Source organism: Nannobrachium achirus (assembly GCF_963921795.1).
Source record: "Nannobrachium achirus genome assembly, chromosome: 6".
NCBI lineage: Eukaryota > Metazoa > Chordata > Actinopteri > Myctophiformes > Myctophidae > Nannobrachium > Nannobrachium achirus.
In genome coordinates this window covers 56,573,257-56,591,871 of record NC_137815.1, presented here as the reverse complement: position 1 = coordinate 56,591,871, position 18,615 = coordinate 56,573,257, and the positions used below count along the sequence as shown (strand labels likewise).

Here is an 18,615-nt window from a genome sequence, read left to right as displayed (position 1 = left end):
CTGTCTTTCTCTCTTTATCGCCCGAGTTTAGGCCACAATGCATTTTGTTATACCCCCACTGAAGAAATATAGGCCTACTTGTCCTCTAAGTTCCTGTCATTTCAGATTAGATACACTAGCTCTTATTTAGGATTCAAAACATTGAAATTGAAATGGTCTTGGACTTTAAGGACAACCCACATTCATTTATAATCGGCACTGTTGCGGCCTATCTTTAGTTTTTTGTTGAGCCAATGTAATGGTACGCTGGACCAATGAAGTGGCTAGTGTCCTCAGGGGTTGCTTATCAAGGAACTTTGACATTCTTGCTAGATACCTTGTTCACTATGTCCATGCCAATAAACTCCCCCGTTATACTGGTCTTGTTCACATCCAAGATTAACTGAATGCTCATGCTTACCTGTAACTACCATTACATTCAAGAGAGACACTGATAGTCCAATGAATGCTATGATCCAAATTAATTTAATTTCATAAACATTCAGATGTCCCTAACTGTAATGACACCTTACTGTCCCTTAAACTGCATACTTTATGTGGTCTTTAACCAGAGATGTTCTGTTTTTATCCCCAGCAAAGCATAATCCTTTGCAATGCATACAGCATTGTAAGTTAAGCAGTCAACCTGACGTTGGGATAATACGTTGAACAGACGTTGGTTATTGGTCAGTTACCAACAAAACCTAAAACCAACCAAATATCAACGTCTGATGATGTTAGACTTCAACGTTGTGTGGACGTTGTCATAATACCGTTGGGCAGACACTGAGGTTTGGTCGAATATCCGACAACAGCATGTCAGTGATTCAACATCAGCCTGATGTTGGGAAAACACGTTGAACACACGTTGGTTATTTGTTAGTTACCAACACAACCTAAAACCAACCAAATATCTACGTCTAATGATGTTAGACTGCAACGTTGTGTGGACGTTGTCATGATAACGTTGGGCAGTCATTGAGGTTTGGTCAAAAATCCGACAAGAGCATGTCATTGTTCGACGTCAATATGACGTTGGGATTATACGTTGAACAGACGTTGGTTATTGGTTAGTTACCAACACAACCTAAAACCAACCAAATATCTATGTCTAATGATGTTAGACTGCAGCGTTGTGTGGACGTTGTCATGATAACGTTGGGCAGACATTGAGGTTTGGTCAAAAATCCGACAAGAGCATGTCAGTGTTCGACGTCAATATGACGTTGGGATTATACGTTGAACAGACGTTGGTTATTGGTTAGTTACCAACACAACCTAAAACCAACCAAATATCTATGTCTAATGATGTTAGACTGCAGCGTTGTGTGGACGTTGTCATGATAACGTTGGGCAGACATTGAGGTTTGGTCAAAAATCCGACAAGAGCATGTCAGAATTCGACATCAACCTGACGTTGGGATTATACGTTGAACAGACGTTGGTTATTGGTTAGTTACCAACACAACCTAAAACCAACCAAATATCAACGTCCGATGATGTTAGACTTCAACGTTATGTGGACGTTAGTAAAATAACGTTGGGCAGACATTGAGGTTTGGTCTAATACCGACAACAGCATCTGAGTATTCAACGTCAACCTGAAGTTGGGATAATACGTCGAACAGACGTTGGTTATTGGTCAGTTACCAACACAACCTAAAACCAACCAAATATCAACGTCTGATGATGTTAGACTGCAACGTTGTGTGGACGTTGTCATGATAATGTTGGGCAGACATTGACGTTTGGTCAAATATCAGACAAGAGCATGTCAGAATTCAACATCAATATGACGTTGGGATAATACGTTGAACAGACATTGGTTATTGGTTAGTTACCAACGCAACCTAAAACCAACCAAATATCAGCGTCTGATGATGTTAGACTGCAACGTTGTGTGGACGTTGTCATAATAACATTGGGCAGACATTGATGTTTGGTCAAAAATCCGACAACAGCATGTCAGTATTCGACGTCAAGATGACGCTGGAATAATAAGTCGAACAGACGTTGGTTATTGGTCAGTTACCAACACAACCTAAAACCAACCAAATGTCAACGTCTAATGACGTTAGACTGCAATGTTGTGTAGACGTTATTATAATAACGTTGGACAGACACTGAGGTTCAGTCAAATATCCGACAACAGCATGTCAGTGATTCAACATCAGCCTGATGTTGGGAAAACACGTTGAACACACGTTGGTTATTCGTTAGTTACCAACATAACCTAAAACCAACCAAATATCTATGTCTAATGATGTTAACGTTATGTGGACGTTAGTAAAATAACGTTGGGCAGACATTGAGGTTTGGTCAAAAATCCGACAAGGGCATGTCAGTGTTCGACGTCAACATGATGTTGGGATAATAGGTTGAACAGACGTTGGTTATTGGTTAGTTACCAACGCAACCTAAAACCAACCAAATGTCAACGTCTGATGATGTTAGACTTCAACGTTGTGTGGACGTTAGTAAAATAACGTTGGGCAGACATTGAGGTTTGGTCAAAAATCCGACAACAGCATGTCAGTATTCGACGTCAACCTGACGTTGGGATAATACGTTGAACAGATGTTGGTTATTGGTTAGTTACCAACACAACCTAAAACCAACCAAATATCTACGTCTAATGATGTTAGACTGCAACGTTGTGTGGACGTTGTCATAATAACATTGGGCAGACATTGATGTTTGGTCAAAAATCCGACAACAGCATGTCAGTATTCGACGTCAAGATGACGCTGGAATAATAAGTCGAACAGACGTTGGTTATTGGTCAGTTACCAACACAACCTAAAACCAACCAAATATCAACGTCTGATGATGTTAGACTTCAACGTTATGTGGACGTTAGTAAAATAACGTTGGGCAGACATTGAGGTTTGGTCTAATACCGACAACAGCATCTGAGTATTCAACGTCAACCTGACGTTGGGATAATACGTCGAACAGACGTTGGTTATTGGTCAGTTACCAACACAACCTAAAACCAACCAAATATCAACGTCTGATGATGTTAGACTGCAACGTTGTGTGGACGTTGTCATAATAACATTGGGCAGACATTGACGTTTGGTCAAATATCAGACAAGAGCATGTCAGTATTCGACGTCAAGATGACGCTGGGATAATAAGTCGAACAGACGTTGGTTATTGGTCAGTTACCAACACAACCTAAAACCAACCAAATGTCAACGTCTAATGACGTTAGACTGCAATGTTGTGTAGACGTTATTATAATAACGTTGGACAGACACTGAGGTTCAGTCAAATATCCGACAACAGCATGTCAGTGATTCAACATCAGCCTGATGTTGGGAAAACACGTTGAACACACGTTGGTTATTCGTTAGTTACCAACACAACCTAAAACCAACCAAATATCTATGTCTAATGATGTTAACGTTATGTGGACGTTAGTAAAATAACGTTGGGCAGACATTGAGGTTTGGTCAAAAATCCGACAAGGGCATGTCAGTGTTCGACGTCAACATGATGTTGGGATAATAGGTTGAACAGACGTTGGTTATTGGTTAGTTACCAACGCAACCTAAAACCAACCAAATGTCAACGTCTGATGATGTTAGACTGCAACGTTGTGTGGACGTTAGTAAAATAACGTTGGGCAGACATTGAGGTTTGGTAAAAAATCCGACAACAGCATGTCAGTATTCGACGTCAACCTGACGTTGGGATAATACGTTGAACAGATGTTGGTTATTGGTTAGTTACCAACACAACCTAAAACCAACCAAATATCTACGTCTAATGATGTTAGACTGCAACGTTGTGTGGACGTTGTCATAATAACGTTGGATAGACATTGAGGTTTGTCCAAAAATCCGACAACAGAATGTCAGTATTCAACATCAAGATGACGTTGGGATAATACGTGAACAGACGTTGGTTATTGGTCAGTTACCAACACAACCTAAAACCAACCAAATATCAACGTCTGATGATGTTAGACTTCCACGTTATGTGGACGTTAGTAAAATAACGTTGGGCAGACATTGAGGTTTGGTAAAAAATCCGACAACAGCATGTCAGTATTCGACGTCAACCTGACGTTGGGTTAATAGGTTAAACAGACGTTGGTTATTGGTTAGTTACCAACAAAACCTAAAACCAACCAAATGTCAACGTCTGATGATGTTAGACTGCAACGTTGTGTGGACGTTAGTAAAATAACGTTGGGCAGACATTGAGGTTTGTTCAAAAATCCGACAACAGCATGTCAGTATTCGACGTCAACCTGACGTTGGGATAATACGTTGAACAGACGTTGGTTATTGGTTAGTTACCAACACAACCTAAAACCAACCAAATATCAACGTCTGATGATGTTAGACTGCAACGTTGTGTGGACGTTGTCATAATAACGTTGGGCAGACATTGAGGTTTGGTCAAAAATCCGACAACAGAATGTCAGTATTCGACGTCAGGATGACGTTGGGATAATACGTTGAACAGACGTTGGTTATTGGTCAGTTACCAACACAACCTAAAACCAACCAAATATCAACGTCAATTGACGTCAAATTAATACGTTGATACAACGTTGGAAGTTGACGTTGGTCCAACGTTGGATTTTGGTTAGCTGACGTCGCGACCTAAATCCAACCAAAAATCAACGTCAACGGACGTCGTGTGCCAGCTGGGAAGTAAAGGTCCGGATTCTCCAGAATTCAAAATGTAGGCTCAAAATGTAGGCTACTTGAGTAAAAATACAAAAGTAGGCTATTGGAATTTGGCATCAAAATGTAGGCCTACTCAAAGTACCAAAAGACTACTCATTATGCAAAATGTCCCAGTTTTCAAACGTAAAACAATCTTTTGAAAATAGCAGATCTACAAGCATCAAAACGCATTGTGAGCTTGTAGATCTGTGGGTCTTTACACAGAACCAAATCTTAGAATATTTTGTTGTCATTGGATAGAATTGCTGTATTGAAGTGGTAGGCTACCATAGTAGTCGAGATAAAGGGCAAATGTTGATCAAAATAACAATTCTTCTACATGCTCTAATTGTGTAGACTTCTTGTAAAGTATCCTAAGCAACACAGATGTTTAAGAATAATGTAACTCTTGAGAGTGTAAAATTAAACCAAATGGGCCCGTAAGAGTTAAAGATCTATAAGGGTCCATTCGGTTACCACCTCTCCATTTAGCTGGGGACCACCTGGAACCCCTTCAAGGACCACCGGTGGTCCCTGGACCACTGGTTGAAAACCACTATAGTCTGAATGAATATAGTTCTTCGTAGGGGTGGGCGATATGGAAAAATACAATATCACAATATTTTCCCAAGCTGTATCACGATACACGATTTTATCAATTCTTTTTCATGTTGGTTTTTATGGTTATTTTTCAAGTAACTTGACAAAAACTAGACTCTCTGGGTTCCTTTTGGGAGGTCTAAATTGAACTTTACAAGTATGTAACTCTGACAGCATACAAATGAAACCAAATGGACCCTTACAGGTCCATTTGGTTTCATTTGTATACTGTCAGAGTTAAGTGGAGACCTTGACATTTTAATGTTTGAGAACTACTGATTTAGACCAAAATGCAGGTTTAAATTGAATTCTGCAATGAATCTCTGTATTTACGATTAAACAGGATTTTTTACAAGGCTCCCTCAATTGTATCACATACGATACCTCTGAAAAGGCATATCGTGGAGACATTGTATCGTCTCAACGATAATTATCACCATATCGCCCACCCCTAGTTCTTCGGTAGGCTATTATTAGTCCCTCTCAGGATGAACAGTATCTGTGTCTTATGGTCACAATGGTGATCAAAGTTAAAAGGATACAGAGAGGTGAAGCAATGCAGTACCTCTGAGTCACTGGGGGTGTTTTCTAATCATTGGTAATGGACTGAGAAATCATGGTTGGCCGCTCCTGCGTCAAGGGTACTAGGCCTGCATACTGTACCTCTGATGGCAATGAAATGCATCATCCCTCTAGGACGGAGCATGCTTGCCATTTGCTTTAAAGGCTCTGGCGTGACTCCAAGGAGATGTAATTTGCCTAATGGTGAAACTGGCAGTCACACCAATGTCCTGTTATTCTCCATCAAAATGCTTTAGCAGTGCTACTGTAAATCAGCAGCTATCACAAACATTGGATTTGCATAACGCCACTGTCAGGCAGAAACCTCCAAGTTTCAAATGTGTATGTTTTTTCATAAAGTAAAGCCCTGCTTCACCACACAAGGCCGTCGCACAATAGTAGTGAAAACAACAGATCTACGTGTGCTTGTATCGGCTTGTAGATCGGCTGTTTTTTTAAAATGATAAATACAAAATTAACGGTTTTGGACATACAGGGTTTCCATCCGACAAACGACAATATTCTTTTCTGTTAGTCTGACTCATATGGTATGAAGTTTATTTTGTATTTTTTATTAAGAGCATAAAACAAGCATTTCAACAAGTCACTCTCTTCTTTATGAAACCCTGTTCTGGCTGCATGGATACTGCATGGCTGAGCTCACCTCAATCGGCTGGGCACTGAGATAACATTCAGAATGATTTTGTGCCAGTAGAATGGTCTGCTTCATTATGATTAACACTGGCCGAGGTTGACGGTAATGCACTAGAGATGAGACATTCCCGAACGAACCGAGTCTTTTGAACGGCTCTTTGAAATGAACGATGGGATCCGGTTCGCAGTAGGGAGCCGTTCATTTTGTAAATTAACAGGTGTGGAATAAGTACAAAACATTCTTTACTTATGTAAACGTGTCAATACTGCAACGTGGAAATACTCTGCCACAAGTAGAAGTTTGGAATTAAAATGTAGGCCTACTTGAGTAAAAGTACAAAAGTATCGGTATCAAAATGCACGTAAAATATAAATAGTAGAAAATAGTCATTATGCAGAATGTCCCATTTCACAGTTTTTCCAATGTAGAAAATGTAGAAAAATAATTTGAAAATAGCAGATCTACAAGCTCACAATGCGTCGCGTTGCGACGCATTGTGAGCTTGTAGATCGGCTATTTTCAAATGGCAGAAATGTAGCCTATATGTATGGTTGAAATGTATAGGGTTGAAGTGAATTTGTAATTATAATGAAAATCTACAAAGTAACTAGTAACTCAAATGAGCCAGTCTTTTGAACGGCTCTTTGAAAGGAACGGATCCCAGAGATCCAGATCACTTCAAAGAGCCATAAATCTCATCTCTATAATGCACAAAAACGAGCCACAGACAGCCAGGGAATCCTTTCAGACGAGACGACCCCTCAGGAAGCCTGCAGTGGCCATGTGACATAGCTCTCCCCAACTGTCCACAGTGGGAACTCAAGCAATCAATTGATTTCAGATAGCAGAATGGGTCTCATTAAGTCAATTTAATTAAAACCGCTGCAGTGAACTGTAGAAAGCAGACAGGAGATTTAAACAAAACAAAGAAAAAGTCTTGTCTCTGTGCAACATGTTGACCTGTCCTGCATACCGGTATCTAATATAACTTAAAATAATTAAATGCAGTATAAAATTGATCCCCATAAAAGATGTGTTCTTCTCCAAGCTACAGCCATTAATGAATAGAATCCGCATATAGCTAAAAGACTCGCTCATAATGTGTGTTACTGTGTTCATTTGCATTCTGGTGCCTCTACCAGATCCTTCCACATATTGTAGGCTGATCCTTGCTAAGTTGCTAATGAGACAGCTGTGAGCAGTGTATTTTCTGTGCTCCACCTTCTGCTGGTCTACATTATTCACCAGGTGCACGCTTTTAAAACGGAAGGAGAAAGGAGAACTGGCTGCCTTTTTTCATTTTGCTGCTGAGTCTGCTCGAGCGTCACAGCAACCGTCTGTCGACTTGCTGGAGAAACTTGGTCTCTCGTGTGCAGCCTGCACCTACACTGCAGCAAAGCAGTACAGAGTGCTAACACCCATCCTCTCCTCTCCTCTCCTCTCCCTCCCTTCCTCTCCCATCCCGGCAGCAGCGGCTCAGGAGGTAGAGCGGCCGCCTGGGAGACAGAAGGTTCCCGGTTCGATCCCTGGCTCCTCCTGCCTGTGTGTGATAAGTGTCCCTTGAGCAAGACACAGTCAGCCCCTTCTGTTCCTGATGAGCAGGTTGGTTGGTGCCTTGCATGGTTGCCTCCGCAGTCGGTGTGTGTGTGTGTGTGTGTGTGTGTGTGTGTGTGTGTGTGTGTGTGTGTGTGTGTGTGTGTGTGTGTGTGTGTGTGTGTGTGTGTGTGTGTGTGTGTGTGTGTGTGTGTGCTGCATTAACATGTAATGTGTAACATCACGTGTATCTGTGCTCTGTGTGTGTGCGTGCGCGCGCGTGTGTGTGTGTGTGTGTGTGTGTGTGTGTGTGTGTGTGTGTGTGTGTGTGTGTGTGAGTGAGGGAGAATTGGTCCTCTCTCCTCTCCTCTCCTCTTCCCTCCCTCTCTCCTATCCGCTACCCACTCTGCCTCTCACACCTCACTGTACTCTGGTCCCACATAGATGTTACACTGGCGGTGATGGTGGTGGTGTTGGTGGGGCGGGGGGGGGGGGTTTGTGTTTGTGTGTGTTTTGGAGCAGGGGGTGCAGACAGTGGACCCAAAAATCAGACGTTATGGGAGCGTGTGCACAGTGCTGGACTTGTCAGTCTGCACCGCCCCTTTCAGCACTCATCGATTCCCACTGGTTTCACCCCCCCCCCCACATACACACACACACACACACACACACACATGCACTACCACCATCTCCCTCCCCTGCATGTAAATATTTCAAAGCTCAGCATTCCCCTGTCTGTAGGAAAGCAGTGAGAGTGAGAGCCTGAAGCACAAAAAAAAGAGGAGGAACGTGCAGTTCTTAATGCGCCATAGAAAATGCCCCCTCCTCTCTCATCCCTCCCTCCTTTGCTCAATTGATGACAAGGAAGGTTTTTATGGAGTAGCTCTTCAACCAATGAGGAAACAGTGCCGGGAAATACAGCAGTGCAACTGCACCGAAAGTCTGGTGCCTTCCGCTGGTTACCAGTGTGTTTTAGAATGACAAAGTGCGCGTCTACTTCTCTCCTCTCCTCCACCCAGCCTGATTATCTCAGCACCTCGGGTCGCGACAACACTTTTGCATGACTGTGGGTGAGTGTGCGTGAGTGTGCGTGTGAGTGTGTGGTCTTTCACAAAAGAGAGAGAGAGACCCCCTGGGGTGCACCTGGGACCTGCCAGGAAAAATACCAACTTAAGGGGCTTATATCATCTCACAGTTGGATGAGCCAAAGTGCACATTTTTACTAAGATTGTACTTTTTCTTCCTCCCCGCCGAGATAATTATCTTTCTCTGTTCTGCACTTCCACTCAGTTTCTTATAGGAGTCAGTTCATCTCTGGGTGAGGTAAGCAGCTTTCCTTTCCTTGCCATAGCTACTACTGCTCAATTATCACTGGTGTTTGGAGCTTTGCTCTATCAGGATGACAATTTAGGTATTTAGCAGAGGCAACAAGCCTCAAGAAATTGTTATTATTATTATTATTTGTCATTTCCATCTCATTCAGTTATGCTGCAAAGGAAAAGAGTGGAACTTTTTTCAGCATTCAGTGGAGAGCCGGTCCCAGTGCGTAGCGTCATGCATTGCTGCAGCATTATGTTACATAATAGTGGCAAATGTGTCTGAGTGTAGAACTTGAGACAGGATTGCTCCGAGTGCTGAGACATACAATGACTACTTCTCATTGACCGAATGCAATCTTGGTCTAGATAGGTGCATATTGATTAAACACTAAGCAGAGCATTGCGGCTATTTTGAATGCCTCTTGGTCTCATGAAAAACATAAAAGAGTGGGGGGGGGATCAACCTCAGGAAATCTAAATGGTTATACTTCACAAAAGAGGATTGTCTTTTCACAAATGGACATCAATTGAATTCAACATTTTACCAGGCAATTTAGTCGTTAGAGTTTTTAAAGGTACAACAGCCTTTTAATACATTATGACAGCCTTTAGAATGGATGGCGTGCGGCATCAGTGCACTGGAATACAGTAAATGCTCTGATGAGGTGCATGCAAGGTCAGAACTGCTGAGCTCAGCGAGAATGGAGCGCAGGCCTTCTGAGTCCGCAGAGCACACTCTGTGTAGATTGTAATGGAATTGAGTCATCCTATTACCAGTTAAACCCAGCTCATATAAATGAAATGCGTCACCGCCGTTTCCAATAAGTTACAGTATTTATATTGGAAATCTTGCAATAAGTTGACTATAATTGACTATAATGAGTAGTTGCTGTTGGTAAAGACTTCTTGCCCTTGCGCATTTAAATCTTCTTCCTTGTGGCAATTAAAGATGACCTGCTAAAATGGACCCCAGTAGGTAAAATATGGTGCATTCCCTTCTTTTGCCCTACAGTAGCTACAGTAGTGCCCTATTTATCATAGTCTATGGAATTACGCAGCAGAATGTGGGATGAAAAGTACTGCATGCTGGAGGTTTCCAGGGCTGTGTGATGATAGTGAAGGGCAAAAGAGTGATGCATAGTTTGTGTAGTCCCCAGGGGTATTATGTGTAGACTACACATGACTGGGATACTCCTCTACTGACATACTGAGAAAGGTCTTCCTTTTGGCACAGAACATGTTCAGGGCAGCAGTGTGTATATCATCTACACACACATATGGAATATATGCCTTGGTGCATACTGTGCTGCAATGTACAGTATCGCAGTAAACTGAAATAGACATACAGTACCTAATAGCAAAGAAGTAAGTATCAAATACACAGTAGATTATATAAGGCCTATGTGATATGACACATGTTGCATATATATGAAAAAGAACAAGAAGACAATTGTAAAATATAATTATTTATAAATGTTAAGAAAGGTAAACAATAGAAAATCCAGGCTCAAGACTCTTCTCTTTTCACAAGCTTTTGAATCCCCCTGTTGGCTGAATCATTTTGTTTTTAATGTTATAACACTACTATGTTGCCTGACTACTATGTTTTATTATTGTAGTTCAGTGTGGCTGTTTATATGATCTATAAAGCACTTTGGTACACTAGGAGTTGTTTTTAAATGTGCTAAATAAATACATTGGATTGGATTGGATTGGACCATGCTGAGCAGACAAATTGTCATCTCCCAAGGTACAGTAGTCCCTCTGTAAGGTGCAATAGGCACGGACATGCTGTATGGCAATGATACACATTCACGAGATAATCACATTTTATCAAGCTATTCTTCAAAGTCACAGATAAATGATTTTTAAACAGTAGTCATGTTGGATGTGTTGTAACAGTAAGACCTTCAGGCAGCAATATTCTGTCTCTGAGTGTCCCTCTCTTCAGGAAACATGCCTGAAGCACATCTGCTTGATGGCTCATGAAATAGGATTTTGTGGGACCCCTGCAATCTCGTAGCTAAATTGAAATTGAGATCCTCTCCCACAGCTTGTCAAGTGCATCCATGTGTGTACACAACATGGCACGTTTATGGAACCCATTTACAATCATGTGTTTTATTGTATGTTTTAGCATGTTGAGGTACTGTAGGTTGTGACACATGAAGATATTACTGTGTATTTAATAGTTTGACCTGGGGACAGTCAAGCTGGTCAAAAGTCCATCAGTCGGCCTCTAATACACTGCCTGAGAGAATATAATGTGTTGGTGCAGGCATGGCATGTGCACACATAGACATCAAAGGGGGCTTGAGCCCCTGCCCTTTTATCAGGCTGTAAAAAAAGTGCCCTCTCCAGACCATGAATGCTATAGTGAAAATAGCCAACCTCCAAGCTCACAACGCGTCGTGAGCTTGGAGGTCGGCTATTTTCAATATTTTCACCAAAAGGCCCTTTTAGACAGTTCAGCCCCTGCCTCTCTAACATTCTCTGCAGGTCCCTGTGTTGGTGTATACGGTAGTAGTGGCACTGGTTGGACTTGGATTGGATAGGAGAGGGTAATAGGAGAATGACAGTGTTTAGTTTATGCATTTCTTGGGACCTCTCCCGTCTCCTTGCCCTAAGCTCAGATAAGTCCGACTAGATACCATGAAGCTTAGCTGCTGTTATGACTCCCTCAACTCACTCTTGGTATTAAAACACACATGCACATATTCCTGGCCTACTAACCTACTGAACACCATCATTTAAACAGATTCTCCTGAATATTTTCACTTCATACTATTGGGTACTAGATTAGTGCATTAGCACTAATCTAGCTGTGTCAGCCAGTTAGATCTGTGCATATTGTGTTAATGGCTCCAGTGAGTGTGACAGACTGACCTCTGCAGTCCCCAACGGTGGATCAATATTTTTCAACAGATCAATTGAGAACGCTTTGGGGGCAAATTAATACATTTGATGAGTGCCAGCGTCAGCTGAAACTTTGTTCACCTGTGCATGAATGTGTGAGTGTGTGTGAGCGTGTGCGTTTCATGTGTGTGTTGCGTGCGTGTGCGTATGTGCGTGTGTGTGGGTTGCACACCAACCTCATCAATGTATGATTGCGGTAGATCCAATCTGAGTTCCCAGAGGTCTTTTTTTTAGGGTAGATCAGACACATGCGTTCATGATTTTTGTGTTAGCAATCATAGCCAATCGGAACAGAATATTAAAAAGGAAATATACATATACTCCAGAGATAATGTGTACCGACAAAGTCAGTAGTAGTAGAAAATCTAGTTAGTCTGAGATTAGCCGTGCACACACAAACACACACACACCGAGGTTTCTGCTATCGGTGTATGAATGTGTGTGTGAATGGGTGGATGTAATCCACAATCTCTGTAAAGTGCCTTCGATAAAGGAACTATAAATGCACCATTTACCATTTACACACACGCACGCGCGCACGCACGCACGCACGCACGCACACACACACACACACACACACACACACACACACACACACACACACACACACACACACACACACACACACACACACACACACACACGGGTGAAATAGTCTTTGCCCCCCAGCCTGACGGCTTGGTGAACACAATAACAACAGCTGCCGGTTTGGTCATCAATATCTAGATGCATGGTTGACTGAGTCATGGAGGATTGTCTTGCCCTGCGGTTTCTCTCAGAATTGCTATGGAGGAGGATAACCTGTAAAGTAAGAGAGAATAGTGCTCTCTACTGGTGAGAAGCTGGTACTGGCATCGAAACCTCCCATCTCTTTCCAGTCAGGCAGCATCTTTTAACAGTAGATAACAACCACACCATCATGCAACAGTGAACAGTGTAGCATTTATGTAGAGAAGATGGTGTGAATCTGATCCAATGCACACACCGACCACTTGCAAACAGCAGCACATTGTGAAGACACACAGAGTCCCTCTGATTGGGGATACAGATAGAACACACAGACACTGGTGAGGAACTGCTGAGAAAGACCTTTCTTAATGAAGTCAGCTTGTCTCCCTCTGTCCCGATGACAAATCCTCTGCAGATTTGTGAATTTACTGAAGCGGAAAATTGAAGACGTCAAGTTTTGCCATGCACTGACAGGCAGTCAGGCTCGATCTGGTACTCTGTTTAGACTTTTTCCCCCCTTTGAACTAGAATGTTTGGTATGACAATCTCACGGTAATTGCTTAGAAATGTATTCTCCTCCATACTTAAGCAATTACCATCTCACCAAAGGCAGGGAGAACACAGCTTCATTAACAAGATTCAGAATTGTTTTTTTTAGACTAAAGAAAAGAGGAGAGGAAATGTAGAAACTGTGACATAAAAGGTTCAAAATGTGTTACTGAGCTCATGTCCCAATTATTACATCTTTCACAGTGCTACTGTAGTTTGTCATGTTGCCCCAGATCCATGGAGTGGGGCAACGCAATACCTCTTGTAGGGGTGGTGAAGTGTGTGTGTGTGTGTGTGTGTGTGTGTGTGTGTGTGTGTGTGTGTGTGTGTGTGTGTGTGTGTGTGTGTGTGTGTGTGTGTGTGTGTGTGTGTGTGTGTGTGTGTGTGTGTGTGTGTGTGTGTGTGTGTGTGTGTGTGAGAGAGAGAGAGAGTGTGTGTCTCTCTTGCTTGCCCTCATTTATCACTGTCTTTATCTGTTTTGCCTTCTACCTATCTCAGCACTTTAGCAGTATGTCTCTTTATCTTATTCCTGTGATGTCTGTCTGTCTGTCTGTCTGTCTGTCTGTCTGTCTGTCTGTCTGTCTGTCTGTCTGTCTGTCTGTCTGTCTCTCACACACACACTCTTCTTGCTCTGTTGCTCTGACCATTCCTGAATGCACCAACATGCAGCTCTAGTCGGCCAATCTATTTTCAGTATCAGCTGGAGAAAAAGGAGTGTGCGTGCAACTATTTGAGTGTGTGCGCATGAGTTCTGAAGGAATGCATGTGCGTATATGTGCATGTTGAGTGTGCGCGGGCCAGCTGTGTGTGTGTGTGTGTGTGTGTGTGACCGCACATGTGTGTGTGTGTGTGTGCGCGACGCGTGCGTGTGTGTGTGTGTGTGTGTGTGTGTGAGTGTGCGCACGCGTATGTGTGTTGTGAGAAGAACAAATGAGGAAAAAAGGATTTTAGCTGGAGCACCATGGGGGGAAAGAAGTGCCTGCTTGACCTAATTTGAAGTGACCTAGAGTTGTACTCTAGACAGGACAGTCTTACAGCAAGATGAATAGAAGTGGAGATAATAGGCTCCATTCAACAATGGGTGCTGGAATAGAGAGGACACTGGAATGTGTCCCCCCCACTTTCATTATGGAAAATGTTTGTTTTTTTTTGTTTTTTTTTGCAGAACCTCATAAACATCTTTGTAATAGGCTATAGGTTTTACTTCAATCAGCTGTCAACAGAAGACCTACCTTGGTGTTCACAGGCTTTGGGAGTGGCATAGAAACCCAGTACTTTGATCAATGGGGAAATAAATGCGGCCATGGCTCCCCATGACCATGGAGATGATTAAATGATTGATGGTTGTCGTTTAGGCTAGAGTCATTGCCTTGGATTTAGCTAAATAGATGAAATGAGACTTGGTGGATAATGTGCAAAACAATGTCAAGACCATGCCTTCGGCCTGGCGGAGACAACAACATTGTTGCTAGACTATTCGTTCTGCAGTATTGTATTTGTTACAGTCAATCTGCCTGTCTGAAGTAGGTGGCATTTAACAGCTAAATGAGAGCCTCAATGGCATGACTTTACAGTTAGAAAACTGTGCTCCTCTCTGAGCACAGGTCTCTGCCAGCCGGATTGCCTACCCAGGGCCCACACACTTTGGAAAGCAGTCAGAACGACTTGGAATGGGATTTGAATAATCAAGCTTATACATCTTGATGACGTGATTTGGGGCAGCAGTGGCTCAGGAGGTAGAGTGGCTTCCTGGGAAATGGAATGTCTTCCGTTCTATCTATAGTGTCCAAGTGCCCTTGAGCAAGTGCCTTGCGTGTGTGTGTGTGTGTGTGTGTGTGTGTGTGTGTGTGTGTGTGTGTGTGTGTGTGTGTGTGTGTGTGTGTGTGTGTGTGTGTGTGTGTGTGTGTGTGTGTGTGTGTGTGTGTGTGTGTGTGTGTGTGTGTGTGTGTACGTAAATACATACGTAGTACGCACGCGCGTGCGTGCGTAGGTAGGTACGTAAATACATACGTAGTACGTATGTGCACAAATGTTTCCACACAATGGAAAATGCCCCCCACTGCCCCACAGCATAACAACCTCCAGACCCCGTCACAAGGGGGTCAAACACCAAATATGGTCATATCATACCCCCAGGGGTGCACACCCCCCTGCCTCCATCCGTTAACTTGTATGAGTCTGAGAGCATACAGAGTTCTGAAACTCGTTAAGATCAACTAATTTGGAAATAGTAAGATGTGTTGTTTTTCCATTAATCTACCCCTAAAACCTGTTTTCACTTCATGGAAACGAGAGAATGGTGTAGGAAAATGATTGTGAATGTGATCTCAACTCTTGCAGGTACAATTCCAGAGAATCAGGACAGTCACGTGATTTGAATGCCCCAGTGATGGGTGTCCCCAGTCCTTTGGCAGTTCCTTAGATTTTGGTGCCTCACCCACTCTGCACCATTTCAACATTTATGTTAATACATGCAACACTCTCACCCACACTATCCACTCATGCATACACGCATCACACTGCTGACTGTACTGAGTCCCACTGTCCCACACCTCATCTGTTCAGCCTTTGTTTGTTTTGGATTATTTAATAAATACAAATCCACTTTGTAAACTGCGTCTCCCTGCGTTAGGGTGGCATTTCATTCTTGTTCAATCGGTCGCTGCGTTCATGATTTGAGGCTTCGGGCCACTCCTGGAAACTTTGGAAGCCAATCTTAGCTAATCAGGATGGAATATGACTGAAATTGGACGGATCAGTCTTGATCACATGACTATAGAAATAATGAGCCCCGATTCGCATGTTGGACAGATTTCTAAAATGTGTTTTGCTAACATTTGCCTCCTGGTGTGAACAATCTGGGGCAGAGGTTCTGCTCTGGCCTCCAGGGAGTGTGCGTACAAAGTTTCATGCCGATTGGTCATGTGGTGCTGGAGATTAGCTGCTCACAGACAGAGAATAAAAAAGGGTTGCTCCACAGAACACATATGTTTGCAACGCTGGTTTGCCTAGCCAGCATGGGTAAGCCATGGGTTGCAGCTGCCAGGACCTGAGGAAGCTGCGGGTGGAAACAGCACCTCGTCCCTGTAGGATTTCTCATCTTTATTGACGATCCGGCCCATCTCCGTAGTGTTGTCAGCATACTTGATGAGGACATTGGAGTGTAGCCACACAGTCGAGTGTGTACAAGGAGTAGAGGAGAGGACTCAGCATGCGCCCCTGATGGGCTTCCGATTTAAGGGTCAATGGTGAAGATGTGGTGCTGCCCATTTTCACCTAGACATTGGCAGTATTTTAAACACTTTCATTTGTCAGTATCCTGTCAGTATCCTGGTGTCAATATCCTGGCCAGTATCCTGGTGCAGGATCATGGTCATTGGTCAGTATCCTGGTGTCTGTGAAGTACAAGCGTAGAGGTAGCTCTGTGTAGGATTGTGCATTCAGTCTCATGCCATAGTTCTTGTTTAGCTTTTGACAACAACAAGGTCACTGTGGCTTGTGATCTCACGCAGTGGTAAACATTTTGTCTGCCTGCTCCAAATACTATGAAAAACATAGTATTTGCTTGTGTAATCAATTTATTCTTAGAAATTCCTACATAGGCATTTAATGTAATATTTGGCAATCAGTCTATGCATACACTGATCCTTGCATCCTATATATATAACTGAGGTGAGAGCTACAGGTCTCCAGTACTAGTTACCCTGCCTGGGGTGCTTGGAGACAGACACATGGTGGACATCTTAGAAGCCCATGGAAACAACAGCCTGGTAGAGGGAGAGTTTGAAAATATCAGCAAGCATTCCAGCAAACTTGATCTCTAAGCTCAGAGGACGTGGCCTTGTATTCCATCCTTGCACGATATTCACTCGCTTGAAGGCTCTGCTCACGTCAGCCTCAGAGATGTTCAGTGGGCTGGCCTACTCAGGAGGGGCTGTCTCTGGCGGGTTGGGCTTGTTTACCTCACATCGGGCAAACATTTATTCAGCTGCAACTCGACACTGGTAAAAAAGACAAAGCCTATCCTTACCTCCCCCTGATCTTTTTACTGTAAATACCATTTATTTTTTTATTTTGTTTTTCCGACTGTCTTATGATGATATTTTCATAGTACTGTGTTTTATTTGTCTGTCATTTAATGTTGTTTGAATTGACTTCAATTGTATCAGTGAACTGTACTGTCCTGTACCCTTTCCTATATGCAAACCTCTAATAAATAATATTCAATCAATCAATCAAAAGGTGGGAGGGCAGAGGGGCTAAAACAAAGAACAAAATCATACTGTAAAATAGATTTAGAAAACATAGATAGACCATGTCTATGCCTACATGAAGGAAACATAAATGAACAATAATACCATGTAGACAAGAGCTTATGAAATCTTTACAGTGATTTCATAAGATCTTTATCGTTACGGTGTAGTCTGTAGTGTGTTTTATCAGGGTGTTTAGTGGAAGTCTTATTTAAAGCTACAATGCCAACACACTTTCAGTACTGGTACCTGGCAGATTTCACGTTCAGTTTCAGTACTTTTATGCTGTTTGCACGATTGAGTTGAAAAGAAGGCAAGACGTCTAAGTCTGCCGATCTAGGTTTCAAGCTTATCTTATCTAGTGGTTCATGTGATTGGCACGGTGAGGGTAACATTTGTGGGCTTCATAATTGCAATAGCAAATTGCATGCCATGCCTTCAAGCTAATATAATTTGGGCAAAATCACATGGGAAAATAGTCATTTAGAAAGAGGACATTGGACTCACTGTCTGTTATGTTTATTAATGGGGTTACCCCTGTGAGTATGATTTTTGTGTTTGCGATACGAGAAATGATTATGCAAATGCCACACACACACACATTTTAACCATTTATTTATGTCCACACAAAGGAGATGCATACAAGGACACAAATATTATAGGTGCAGTAGAGTTACATTTACAAAATCATGTCATATGTCCTCATGATACAATAGCAAGGCACTTTGTACTCTACGGGTATAAGTAACAGCGTCTCCGCCATATGTGGCGGCTGCCGATTATAGCGGAGACAGAACAATACTTTGCCAGCCTTTTTGCCTCTTTTTTTGGCATCC

The 18,615-nt window shown here is 42.6% G+C and overlaps 1 protein-coding gene across 2 annotated transcripts in view; it reads left to right on the top strand.

Annotated features, from left to right (window-relative positions):
- LOC308286430 (synaptotagmin-2-like) overlaps window positions 1-18,615 on the top strand; it is a 66,370-nt gene that overhangs the window by 8,610 nt on the left and 39,145 nt on the right. Inside the window, exon 2 of one of the 2 annotated variants that reach the window (XM_080727449.1) lies at window positions 7,950-8,082. The gene's annotated coding sequence lies outside the window, so the exon portion shown is untranslated. The remainder of the gene's footprint in view (window positions 1-7,949; window positions 8,083-18,615) is intronic. The other variant, XM_080727450.1, reaches the window with a different exon arrangement.